Genomic DNA, 14,508 nt, shown 5'->3' on the forward strand with positions numbered 1-14,508 from the left:
AATACAGGTGAAGCTTTGCTTGCTCACCTGCGGTCACCTTCTGTTATGCAGCCCAGTTTCTAACAGGCCAGGGACTGGTACCCATGTGTGGCCTAGGGCTTGGGGACCCCTGATGTGGGGCAGTAGAGACAGAGTCGTGTGTTAGAGACGCGATTCATGCCCTAGAGAGACGGAGGGGAGGAAGCAGTGAGTCCCACAGAGGAGAGGCTGTGGTTTGCAGGTGTGGCAGGGTTGACCCTGCCCTAACTTAGTGCACTCTGTCTTCCGCAGTGGCTCTTTTTCTTTCTGTTCTCTTTCTGAACTTAGATGATGTCATTATGGCTGAGACTGTGCCTAAACTATATACTGCCAAAGCCTCTATTGCTGGAAGAAGATATTAATTGTATCTCTAACTTAAAAAAAATTATTTAGTGTAAGAGAGAGAAAGCATGCCATAATGAATTGAATGAATTTGAAAAACTAAGCAGTCATATTTCACTCCTATTTTAGGAGTTAAATCCATCAGTGCATGTAAGGTGTTCATTGGTTTGGTTGGGAAAGGTGGAACAACTCAAAGTGGGGGCTTCCAGGTCATAGGTAGATATATAATGCCTATATTATTTATTTTTAAAAATTTTTTCCTTCCTCCATTTTTCCTTTCTTCCTTCCTCTCTCACTCCTGTCCTTCTCTCACCATTCTTTCCTTTCTTCATTTGTTCCTTTCTCTCTTTTCTCTTTCTCTTTCTTTTCCTTTCTCTGTTTTTTTCTTTCTTCCTATTTTTTTCTTTCTTTTTCTCTCCTTTCCTTCCTGTTTCCCCTTCCTTCCTTCCTCTCTCTCTTTCTTTCTTTCTTCTTTCTTTCTTTCTTTCTTTCTTTCGCCTTCCTGCCTTCCTCCCTCCCTTCCTTTCTTCACTCCCTCCCTCCCTGCAATCTCTCCTACTCTCTCCCCCATCTCCCCCTCTCTCTTTCTTTTTGCATAGTTCTACAATACAAAATAGTATGAAAGGCTGTTGTCTGTGTGAGAGTATATCCGCTGTGATCTAGCAAAACTTGAGTTCAAGAAACTCAACACTAACAGAGCCACCTGGGAATGAAAAGAAATGAATCTGGGCCAGCCCTTGTGTGCACTTGGGTGGTGGAGAGTGAGATAACTTCGGTATAAATTGTTGAGTGTTTGATTGCAGGAGACAGAACATGTCACATTGGAGAAAAGAGGGGATCTCTGGACTTTCATGGGAGCACACGATTTTTATGGACAGTATTTGAGGATTGAGGGGAACTTGTAGGAAGAAACGATGGAGAAGCTAAAGTCACCTGACTCCCTCTTCCTGGGTTGGAAGGGTAGGTGCTACAACTAACAAGCATCACCTAATAGAGCAGATGGGACAGGGCTGAGGTGCAAGGAAGGCTTTAAAAAAAAAAGACAGGTGCCAAACTTGGAAGAAAACAATATAATTGATGGCAGCAATCAATAAGCTTCCCAGGAGGTCCTACCTGCACATGACTCAGCCCTTACTTTTTTATTTATTTTATTTTATTTTTTTGAGACAGGGTCTTGCTTCGTTGCCCAGGCTGGAGTGCAGTGGCAAGATCTTGGCTCACTGCAACTTCCTTCCTGGCTCAAGCAATTCTCCTGCCTCAGCCTCCAGAGTAGCTGGGACTACAGACACATGCCACTGTGCCCAGCTAACTTTTGTATTTTTAGTAGAGACGGGGTTTCACCATGTTGCCTAGGATGGCCTTGAACTCCTGGCCTCAAGTGATCCACCCACCTCGGCCTCCCAAAGTGCTGGGATTACGGGCGTGAGCCACTGCACCCACCAGCCTTTGCATTCTTACTTTGGATCCTCCTCCTTCCCTGTGTTCCATTTCATTCTTCCCCTTTGCTTCTGGGAAGCACATCCTAGAGAAATTATAACAGAGGTGTGTGAAAGGACACTTTCCGGATATTCCACGTGGCGTTAGAATATGAAGGTCAACTCAGGCAGGCATCACTCCACAAGCTCATAAAATGCGTCAGATGCTTACCATGAATTGATAAGCAGTAAAATTGTTGCATATTCAGCAACATCATTGAGTCTTGCAAACATTTTTGTTGAGTGAGTGATATTAATAACCGGAATGCTATTTATAGCACAATACCATTTCTATAAATGAAAAACATACACTCACAAGGCAACACCATGCATTTTATAAACCACAGGCATAGTTAAGGGCCATGTGTCAAACAGATTTCATGGAGGGACTGTGAGTTGTCAGGAGTGGAGATCTGGGGGGAATGGGGAAGAAACAGATTAACAAAGGACGGATCTCACCATAAGTGGTGGTGATTGTGAATAAGAAGCACAGTCATCTCAGTTCTTGGTACTGACATTCAAATTAGAATGACCACCAAAAAAAGTATGAATAATTAGGATTTAGCCAGGTGAACAGAAAGGGATGGGGAAGAAAAGAAGAGTCTATCATTGGTTGGAGGTTAGAAACAACATACCGGATCTACTTCAAGGCTTATCCACTTTGGTGCTACCACCATTACAGCTGGATAATCCTTTGTCCTGTGCATTGTAGGATGTTGAGCAGCATCCCTGGGCTCTACCCACCAGATGCCACTAGCACCCCCAATGTGACAGCCAAAACTCTCTCCAGACATTGCTCCCTATCCTCTGTGGGTGATGGAGACGGAATCTCTCCTTTTGAGGATGACCAATCAAGGGACATCAAGACAATATAAAGAGAGGAGACTGACGAGTAGAGTCTTGGGTGCCTTACAAAAAACTTGGGATTTTATTTTGAACCATCTGCAGAATTCCAAGAGGGGATTTCATCAGATTGGCATTGGGAAGTGTTGCCTGAGTGCTTAGAGCTCTTCAGTCACTTGAGGTCACGTTTCCCTTTTCTACCCAAATAAAAGAGCTGAAGTCATCCCATTGCAACAGGAACTTTTTTGTCACCTTCCCAATATTTCCAAGGCTATCTGGAAGTGGATATTGGCAGCAGTGGCACTTATATTCTCCAAGACACGTTCTCTCCAAATTCTGGCTCTTGGTGCAACCATTACGTCCTTCCTTCCTGCTTCATATTATCTGCGTTCAGAGCCCTGCCTTCATCATTCCCCTTGTTTCTCTTTGTCCCTTCTTTGTTAAACCTGTAGACATTACATTCTTGCTAGTAACACAGTGAGAGCACCATAGACATCACAACACTGAACACCAGACCTTGCTGATTGTAAAACTCCCTTCACCATCCCTATCAAGGAGAATCGCTCCATGCTCCTTTATCTTTAAGACCTGGGGTGCTGTTGCCGTCCTGGTCTAGTTGAGGTTCTTTCCCATTTACCTTCTCCCCTTTCAAGGACTGCTGCTAGGCAACAACCCCCAAATTCCTTTGCTCTGTCAGGCAAAGCAATTCTGCTCCCTTCCAATGCATTTTCCTAACATACACACTGGGATACACATCTTAGGTTTATCTTTCTTCCCTTTTGTGTTAGTCTGTTTTCATACTGCTATAAAGAACTGCCCAAGACTGGGTAATTTATAAAGGAAAGAGGTTTAATTGACTCACAGTTCCACGTGGCTGAGGAGGATTCAGGAAACTTACAATCATGGAGGAAGGGGAAGCAGGTACCTTCTTTACAAGGCAGCAGGAAGGAGAAGTGCTGAGCAAAGGGGGAAGAGCCCCTTATAAAACCATCAGATCTCATGAGAACTCACTCGTTATCATAAGAACAGCATGGCAGAAACCATCCCCACAATCCAGTTACCTCCACCTGGTCTCTCCCTTGACATGTGGGAATTATGGGGATTACAATTCAAGATGAGATTTGGGTGGGGACACAAAGCCTAACCATATCACCTTCCCTCCTCTGTCTCTGCTGGTCCTAATCTTACAAATTTAGGTGGCAGACAGAGAATGGAGAAAGCCAACAAGCCAGCAGAAGAGTGAAATCATGGTACATACATAAAGATATGGTACAACCCTCAAAAACAGGAGAAAAGAGGTAAGGTTCAGGGGAGTGGGTATCGCTGGGGAAGGAAGCTGAGCATTTTTTACATGTGTGTGGCTTGGAGAAAGCAGATGTGCAGAGCTGAGGTCATTACCCAGTAGTTGTGGGCAAAACAGGGCTTGCCAGCCTATATACGTGGTCTTTGAGATGCTGCATTCTTCAAAATGTAATAAGAATTTGTGAATTATAAAACTGTTGTATTGGGTGATTTCCCTTACAAAAAAATCTTGCCATCTCTGGCTGACATCCTGGAGTAAGCACTTTCAGTTAGAGTTGATTCAGTGTGATTCAGCATGTAATTCTGGGTCCTAGCATTTACACCTGCATCTCCTTAGCCCACACTGCCTCAGTCATTAACTCGCTGGCTAGACATTTGAGTGTGCAAATCCTCAGCCACTCCCATTCACCATCCAGAGCTTATCAACATGACCTTACATATTAGCCCACTATTTTAGAATTGAAAATATTGCCTTTCTATCATGATTACTTTTATCATGGGCATTAAGGTTCAAAATGCATTATTTGTCATGTCTTCAAATTCATCGGGCTGCTTTCATCTGTTGACTTAGGTCTTCCATCGATTCAAAAAAAGTTTTCTTCTACTATTTTTTTTGGTTGAATACGCTTGTCTTCTTGAATGATTTCTTTTATATAGTCTTGCTGAATCTCTTCTCCACATTAAGACAAAATGAAACAACAACAAATGTATTATCATTTTCGTTACATTAAACTGGTCTCTTGAGTTTTGAACTTCCTGAGTTTTCTTCCATTTCTCAGTCTTGATATTCCGTAGGATGTAATCTGACATTTGCCACTTCCTAAGAAACTTTACCTACATCAAGGCAGGTTTTCATGTCTATGCAATTCACCATAATTTTACTATATTTTGCATGCTTTTGCAATAAACCTGTTTCAGAAATAGCAATCATCTCTCCTCCAGGAGTCCTCATCCCTCTTTGGATGAGAAGTAATTTTTCTCTGTTGACAGGATTTGTTAAAAAGGAGGTTTAGTGGACATCACTCAGAAACCATTGTTCTTTTTCTTCCTCTTTCTTTTCTTTTCTCTTCTTTTCTTTTCTTTTCTTTTCTTTTCTTTTCTTTTCTTTCTTTCTTTCTTTCTTTCTTTCTTTCTTTCTTTCTTTCTTTTTCTTTCTTTTCTTTCTTCTTTCTTTCTTTTTTTTTGAGGTGGAGTCTCACTCTATCACCCAGGCTGGAGTGCAATGGTGCAGTCTCGGCTTACTGCAGCCTCTGCCTCCCTGGTTCAAGCAATTCTCTTATCTCATCCTCCAGAGTAGCTGGGATTACAGGCACGTGCTACTGAGCCCGGCTAATTTTTGTGATTTTAGTAGAGATGGGGTTTCACCATTTTGGCCAGGCTGGTCTCAAACTCCTGACCTCAAGTGAACTGCCCTCCTTACCCTACCAAAGTGTTGCGATTACAGGCGTGAGCGAGCGCACCCATTGTTCTTTTTCTAGTTTTCTGGTTGTGTGAGTGTTCACCCCATGATCAATCCTTCATTGCAACTCCTTGGGCATTAATGAGGATCCATTTTATGTCTCTTTTCTACTCTCATTTTTTTCCCTCTGGCTTTCTTGGTCCATTTGGGCTGCAATTATAAATTTCCTTAGACTGGAAAATGTATAAACAATCGAAATTTATTGCTCACACTTCTGGAGGCTGAAAGTTCAAGATTAAGGTGCCAGAAGATTTGGTATCTGATCAAGGTTCTCTGCTTCAGAGATGGTGTCTTTTTGTTGTGTCCTTCCATGGTGGAAAGGACGAGGGAGCTTTCTGGGGTCCCTTTTCTAAGGATACTCATCCCATTCATGAGGCTCCACCCTCAGAATCTCATCACCTCCCAAAGGCCCCACCTCATAACACCATCTCCTTGGGAATTAGGATTTCAACATCTGAATTTAGGGGTAACACAAACTTTCAGACCATAGCACTGGTTTACTGCTCTTTAGGGTTGGGGGAAAGTGGTTTGCAGATTACTTCTCCATAGCCCTTCATTTTCCTTCTGCCAAATTCTGAATGGGATAAATTCTGTGAAGTTTGGGTAATACTGTGGTATTCTGCCTAATGATATGGATTTTCCTTGGAGATCCGTGGGTTTATATGCCCAGTCTCCTGCTACCATCCTACCTAGAAGTTTGTTTATATTTTTATATTTGTTTATTTATATTTATATATGGAAATTTTATTCTTATTTTTATTCTGTGCCCAAAATACAGTAGAACTCCCTAAACATTTGTCTCTTAATTTAATTTGGAAAAGACATTTTATTTCCAGAATGAGACAAATTTTATTTGCTCTAGAAGTAGCACCAACCTTTCTTAGTGCTATCTGCTTATCCAATAATTCTTTTTTTTTTTTTGAGACAGAGTCTCGCTCTGTCGCCCAGGCTAGAGTGCAGTGGCGCAATCTCGGCTCACCACAACCTCCGCTTCCCGGGTTCAAGCGATTCTCCTGCCTCAGCCTCCCGAGTAGCTGGGATTACAGGCACATGCCACTGTGCCCAGCTAATTTTTGTATTTTTAGTAGAGACGGGGCTTCACCATGTTGGCCAGGCTGGTCGTGAACTCCTGAGCTCAGGTGATCCACCCGCCTCAGCCTCCGAAAGTGCTGGGATTACGGGCATGAACCACTGCGCCCAGCCTTTCCAATAGTTCTTATTAAATCTCTCATAGTTTTTATAAAACGTTCAACCCTAAAAGAAATAAATAACAGAATTTAAAAAATTCCATGGTGCAAATAAACAGCAGACTGATGAAACATCTTGTTCTAGCTTTTCTGCCTTAAAAGTCGCATGAATTCATTTTTGTTTCTTTCCACTGTGGCCATTTTAGTTTAAGCCTCCATCCTCAGCTTCCTGGCTCTACTGGAAGAACCCCCTGTTCCTCTCATTATAAACTTCCTCCAAACTATTCTCCGTTTATAACCCATCAAAGCCTTTGAAATCATTAATTGCTCTCTACAGTCTCTTCTTTTTGCACTTAGAATAAGAGAATAATAAGAATAACAATAAAGTACCAACACTTTTCCAAGTCTCACAAAGCCCTATATAATCCTGTCGTTGTCCAACCCTCTGGCTCACACTGTGCCACTCCTCTTTTGTTCCCAGAGAAAAGGTAATTTTCTTGAACAGTAAATAACAGACAAGAGGAATGGGAAAATATCCCATTACACCCTTACGCTCAAAAGAAAATATGACAAGTTTTGATGAGATCCTTCTGGCTAAAAAGTTGCTAATGACAATGAAAACAAAAGGGGAAATTACTTCAACAAATGCAACTTGCTAAAGAGAAAAATAAAACAACAAAAAATTTTGCAAGAGTGTTCTTTTCTCCAAATTGATGCAATATAGATGTAATTTGGCGTGTCCAATGCAGTGACCTCTGTGGGCCAGGACACCGAGATGAAGACCTTGGGAAAAAGAGCTCGAGGGCTGGATCCCTGAGAAAATGATTACACAACATATAAATGTGGTTAATGCCTTTAACCGCAAACAGCTGTCTCCTACATCTGTCCCTCTCCAACCAATGGGTGATGGTCAGCGGCTTGCAGATCCTAGGTGTGGTTTGTTCAGACAAGGACATCCATCTGACTTTATTATAAACTAATCTCAGGAAGGGCAAAGGCCGTATTGAAACAGAAAGCCCCCATATCCGAGAGGCCGCTTTCAAATATTTCCCCGCCTTGGCTTTTGTGTTGTTTCCAGCGATTTTTTCCCAAGAACGGCTTTCGCAGCACCATCTGTTTCCCTATCAGTTGCAACGCCAGGGCGTGAAGCCTGCACACGTCTTTCATCGATGTTGCAGGAGGCTCCCAATTGCACAAAAAACTTGAATGAATTCCCTACCCTGGAAAATCTGAAAATGAGGATTCTCATTTGCAGAAAGAAGCATGCATTGCCAGATATTACCAATATAAAAAATGAAATCCACAAAAACATTTCAAAAGGCTATGTGTACTGGAGTCATCTATGACCAATAATGCTGGTTTTAGGGATGGAATGCGTTCATGCATTCTCAAGCACAGCACATTCTTCTTTCTCTCAAGAAGGGAACATTTAGGAGAGACTGTCTTGAAGCCCAAGTTAATTGGGCTTTTGCTCCTCTAACCTATAGGAAGTTCCTTTGGTGCCTGTGAAATGATTAATAAATGCAATGAACACAAGCAAATATGTAAGGTGTGGGTTTCAAAGATACCACTATGTAGAATAAGGTTTATGGAGATATGGCTCAGCACCATGGCTCATGCCTGTAATGCCAACATTTTGGGGAGCCAAGGTGGGAAGATGGTTTGAGCCCAGGGGTTCTAGACGAGCCTGGGCAATATAGTAAGGCCCCATCTCTACCAAAAATAAAAATTTTTTAAATTAGCTAGGCATGGTGAGACGTGCCAGTGGTCCCAGCTACTTGGGAGACTGAGGCAGGAGAATTGCTTGAGCCCAGGTGGTCAAGGCTGCAATGAGCTATGATCGTGCCACTGTACTGTAGCCTGGGTGACAAGAGTGAGACCCTGTCTCCAGAAAAATTAAAAAAAAAAAAAAGTAAATAGGTTTATAGAGGTACAAGAAGGGGAGTTGTTTGGAATACAATTTTTCCCTTTAGCATTTTCTCTCAGTTTTAGAACAGTTTTGATATAGGATGTGCTAAATACCTCAACTTCCATGTTCGACATATTAACATACGAGGATCATTTCCTTAAAGCAAATGGAAATAAGAACTGCAGCACGTTGGTATGTGTCCTCAGTTCACAAAGAACATACACTTTACCGTTCAAAACATACGACATTGACACAACGCAAGCAGCCTGCATTCTTAGCTGAGGTTGCACCTGCTCATAAACCCACAGAACTGGAAGGCAATGTAGCAAACACACAGTCAAGCCTCCCACAAGGCCTGTGAGCAGTGTTTGCTAAAATCAGCACGGTGCGAGTTACAGGTACCTCTTCTGAAATTTGGTTGGCCTCCCAAGTTATAGAACTGAATATGTTTGCATAGGTTTATAGAACAATAGGACTAGGGAAAAACCTCAGGCCAAGCCATGTTTTTCCTAATTCTGTCCAGGAATAAGTGCATAAATCCTAAAATGCTTTTGAGACTTTGCAGTGTCACAGTTTCTTATTAGGAGCTTGGACTTCTAACCACCTTCCAAAGATGTCTCAAGGATCATGGCTGATCCAATAGAGGTCAAAACACAAAACAAACTTAAAGGAAGCAAAAACCTGTCTACAATATCTTAAGATCCAGTGTAGAATTAATACTTTAAAATATATTTAGCAGTTTGAGACCTGACTGGGCAACATGGTGAAACCATGTCTCTGCAAAAAATATAAAAATTAGCTGGGCATGATGGTGAGTGTCTGTGGTCCCAGCTGCTGGGGAGGCTGAGGTTGGAGAATCAATTGAGCCCCCAGAGGTTGAGGCTGCAGTAAGCTGTGATTGTGCCATTGCACTGCAGCCTAGGCGAGTGAGACCCTGTCTCAAAAAATATATATATAAATTTATAAATTTTATAAATATAAAATTATATATTATATAGAAATTACATATACTATATAACTATATAGTATAAATAATATATGTTTTTATAAAGTTGTGTAAAGTTTATATAATTTTTATAAGGTTTATACAGCTTTATAGATATTTTATTTATACAAATAAAGTATATATGTAATAAATCATATATTATATAAATTTATAAATTATATATAAATATATAGATAGATGTCTAATTATAAATGTATATAAATATATAATTATAAATATATATTTATAATTGTCTGTTTATAGATATAATTATAAATATAATATTTATACATAATGTATGTATACGTTTAGATATATTTAAATATAGCAGGGGAAACACTGGGTCATCTTTTGGGAGTTCACGTGGTCCTGTTAAGGCTTCGATCAATACTCTTTGATCAATGGCTTCTGGTTTTCGACAAATCAAGTGCATGCTTCCTGCTTTTGTGGTAAAGTCCTCAAACATGCGCCCCTGCCTATGTGCATGACTTACGATTTCTGTACCCGGCCCTTCAAAACACCCACACTAAGTGGCTTGTCTTTCTATGCGCCGGCCCCCTACCTTGCTTCCTTTTCCACACGGATGTCCTCACACTATTTGTTCTCTATGCGTTTGTGTGCAAATAAAATCCATTCTCTAATGCTGGGCATGCATGGGTCTTCCTCCATGAGATTTCGTGAAGGAAATCTTACATACTGCTGATACTGACTGCATTGATTGATCAATTCACAGTCCCAGAGACATATGCTATAGAGGAGATGAGTGAAAGACCAATTAACACGGACTTCCAGACCGTCTACCCCAAACATTGCCTTCTTGAAAGAAGGATTTTCTAGAGAAAACTCTCCCCCCAGCTCCCTCTGTGTGTGGTTCATATACCTCCTAGCCAGGTACGAGGCATGCCACCTTGTAATGCTCCTTCCTGCCTTATTTCTCCCACGTACTGTGGCCCTGCATGCACCTGGCTAATGGGCCAACCCTCAAAGCTGCTGAAACGCCAGCCTAAGCCACACATGACGTAACCCATTTTCAGAACGGTCGTTCTAGACACGTGGTGCCCAGATGAGAGCTGCAATTTGAGCTTCCACTTTTAAAATTTGCTTCCACTGCAGAAATTAACGTTCAAATAACCAAAGCTTACAGGGATCCTGTTTATAGTCAATACCATAGGTTAAGATTAGAGATGATCTAATTCCTTAACCATAGACGTATTCTCCAAACTCATGAGCACAGAAAGGAAAATAGTGTGCAGGCAGCTGTTAAATTGCTCCCTGATGACTTCCCTTCTGCCATGTGGACTCTCTTCCTTTGACACGGTCTGACTAGTCTTGTATTAAAAATAAAATCTCCGTTATATTAACAAAATACAAAATATTAATATATTTGAGACTCCAACTGAAATTTACACTGGAATCTACACCACCGGCTCTCCTGGGTCTCCAGTTGTAGATAGCAGATCAGTTTTCAGCCTCCATAATTGCCCAGGCTGCAGTGCAGTGGCACAATCACAGCTCATTGCAGCCTCGACTTCCCAGGCTCAACTAATCCTCCAGTCTCAGTCTCCCTGAGTAGCTGGGACTATAGTCACGTGCATGCACAGCCTGCTGTGTATTTCCTCTTATAGGGATATAAAATTATGTCATTCATTATCTTGTTGACTTCTTGTAACCACCATGAAAGCATGACTCTTGTCTGTCTTATCCTCTTCCCCATCTCCAGAACTTGGCACATACTGGCAGCTCTACAATTAGTTGTTGCATAAATGGCAAATGAAGGAATATTGCATTCTCTGCCTAGAAGTCCCTGCCCCCTCTCCCTTCCCCAGAAGAAAACTTCTTACTGGCTAAGATGCTGTTCTAACCTCAGTGCTTCCAAAGGAGCCTCAGCAGGTCAGGGTCTATCACTTCATACATATTTATCCCCAAATGTCAGATATTATTTGGCTCAAGGAATGCCCTGCAAATATTTACAGAATGAACCATTGAAGCAAGAAAAGAAACCTGCATGAGCAAATTCTCTGTTTCTGTTATAAGAGGCTGTGTCAGTCAGCTATTGGCACATAACAAAGAATCCCAAAATGCAGTGGGTTAAAAAAAATCTATGTTATATACTCACCGTTATATGGGACAAAAATTCAGGCTGTACTCAATGGGTACTTCTGAGATCTACCAAGCAGAGGCCCAGAATGATGCTGAGAATGCTGCAGTGCACATGGCAGCTTCCATGACAAATAATTTTCTGGCCCCAAATGTCAATAGTGCGAATGTTCAACCACAACAAAAACCTACTTCCTCTAAGTCTGAGTTTATTAGGTACATTTCTTTTCTTTTCTTTTTTGACGTTATTTTACGTGTGTGTTGTGTGTGTGTGTGTGTGTGTGTGTGTGTTTTAAATAATGAGTGCTTCATGAATTTACCTGTCATCCTTGTATGGGCCTTGCTAATCTTATCTGTATCATTCCAATTTTAGTATATGTGCTGCCAAAGCAAGCACATTAGGTACATTTTTATCTTCCAAGTCACTGCAGGCTACAGTTTTGCTCTTCCAACACAACATACCACTGGTTACCATTTTTTTTCTAGCCTTTGGTAGCAGTTACCTTACTATTTTCCCAACCTTCATTCACCACTCAGTTTCAAAGCCAATGAAGCATGTTTTAAGCTTTTGTATGAGAGCAACCCTCCACCCACTTCAGATATGAATTTCAGGATCTGTTACCTATTTTTTTGGTATAAAATCAACTACAAGTTTAGTGCGTCAATATCACAAACATTGTATTTGCTCATATGTCTGTGAATCAATAACTTGGACTGGGTTCAGCTGGGCAGTTCTTCTGTTGGTCTTGCCTGGGGTCTTTCTTGCAGCTTCCATTATCTGGCAGCTCGATGAGACTGGATGGTCTAAGGTACATTCATGAACACGTCTGTTGGGCAGTCTTGTCTGTCAGCCTAGAGTACTGAGGCCACCCCATATGAAGAAGTCAGGGTAGCCTTTTTGAGATGAGTCACCATGAGAAAGATTCAGCTGACAGTCAGCACCAATGGCCAGCCATGTGAATAGGCTCCCAGCTTACACCATCCATTTTCAGTCAAACTGTCAAAGGACTGGGACCACATAAGGGACCTTAAGGGAGACCCACAGAAGAACCATCCAGCTGAGCTCAGCCTGAAATTTGTGACCCAAGAGTGATGCACAAATAAAATGGTGCTTGTCTTTAGCTACTAAGTGTTGGGAGTGTTTGTTACCCAGCAATAGATAATGGATATGGGTCCTTAACTAACAAATAGATTACCTCATGCAAATGTGGAAACTCCCACTCCTATATTTATAATTAATTCCAACGTGGAAGAGAAGCTCACTATTGATTCTGTGGGGCTAAAACTGATGAGAAGGTAGTAGAAAGCCAGTGAGCAAGTGGTGGCTGGTTTGAGCTAAAGTGCCTCCTCAGGGAAGCATACTCTTCCTAAATTGCTGCATTGTGGATCTGAACCAAGGCGAGCTTGGGTTTCTGAGGGGAGTTCCCTTACAGTAGGGGAAGTTACACACAGTGAAATAGACTTACAGTCACTTGCTGCTGAATGATGGGGATACATTCTGAGAAATGCATCACTGGGCAGTGTTGTTGTGCAAACATCCTAGAGTGCACTTACACAAACCTAGATGGTCTAGCCTACTACACACCTAGGCTGTATGGTGTAGCCTGTTGATCCTATGCTACAAACCTGTACAGCATGTTCCTATACTGAATACAGTACGCAATTGTAACACAAATCACTAGGCAACAGGAATTTTTCAGCTCCATTATCATCCTGTGGGACCATCGTTTTATATGCTGTCCATCATTGGCCATACGTTCTGTGGCAGTGCATGACTGTATCTGTTTTAGATAGGATTTCCTTTGTTTGTAACTTTGTTACCAGGAAGGGGGACCCGATTCAGACCCCAAGAGAGGGTTCTTGGATCTCGTGCAAGAAAGAATTGGAGGTGAGTCCATAAAGTGAAAACAAGTTGATTACAAAAGTAAAGAAATAAAAGAATGGCTACTCCACAGGCAGAGCAGCCCCAAAGGCTACTGGTTGTCCATTTTTATCATTATTTCTTGATTTTATGCTGAACAAGGGGTGGATTATTCATGAGTTTTCTGGGAAAGGGGTGGGCAATTCCGGGAACTCAGGGTTCCTCCCCTTTTAGACCATATAGAGTAATATCTTGACATCGTCATGGCCTCTGTAAACTGTTACGGCGCTCGCGAGAGTGCCTTTCAGCATTTTAATGTATTATAATTAGCATATAGTGAGCAGTGGAGACAACCAGAGGTCACTCTTGTTACCATCTTGGTTTTGGTGGGATTTGGCTGGCTTCTTTACCGCATGCTGTTTTATCAGCAAGGCCTTTATGACCTGTATCTTGTGCCGACCTCCTATCTCATCCTGTGTCTTAGAATGCCTAACCTCCTGGGAATGCAGCCCAGTAGGTCTCAGCCTGATTTTACCCAGCCCGTATTCAAGATGGAGTTGCTCTGGTTCAAATGCCTCTGACCACTTGAATTTGATACAGTAAAATGCCTTTGCTGCATAATCTATGGTGGTTTCCCAGATATTACAGTCTCATTGGATTTTCAAACAATGAGCACTAACCATGTACATAGTCAAGCACTAACCATGTACATAGTCAAGGCTTGTGTGAAGACTGAAGGCATTACATTATATCTTTGCATATCACATTTTGACTTTTGCTAGAAAGGGCCAATCTGAATTATAATTGAGATTTTTAAACATTTTTGTTTGGGGGTAATTGATCTTCTTTCATTAATCTTCTAGCTTGCATTCTTCATTCTCCTAGAAGTTAAAAGCATATATAATCTAAGGAAGATTCAGTCTGTCTGTTTTTGATTTATTTTATAATAACTCACTGAGTATTTTTTATATGTACGAGAAGTATTCTGAGACTACTTAATATACTATTTTGATCTTTCTTCTTTTAAAGC

The 14,508-nt window shown here is 41.4% G+C and overlaps 1 non-coding gene across 1 annotated transcript; it reads right to left on the bottom strand.

The window, feature by feature from the left end:
* Positions 1 to 11,909: 11,909 nt before the first annotated feature.
* LOC116812304 (U6 spliceosomal RNA) lies at positions 11,910 to 12,014 on the bottom strand. Its single transcript, XR_004370617.1, has one exon. It is a non-coding gene; the product is annotated as a U6 spliceosomal RNA (small nuclear RNA).
* Positions 12,015 to 14,508: the final 2,494 nt, after the last annotated feature.

Source organism: Hylobates moloch, unplaced genomic scaffold, assembly GCF_009828535.3.
Source record: "Hylobates moloch isolate HMO894 unplaced genomic scaffold, HMol_V3 SCAFFOLD_7, whole genome shotgun sequence".
Lineage (NCBI taxonomy): Eukaryota > Metazoa > Chordata > Mammalia > Primates > Hylobatidae > Hylobates > Hylobates moloch.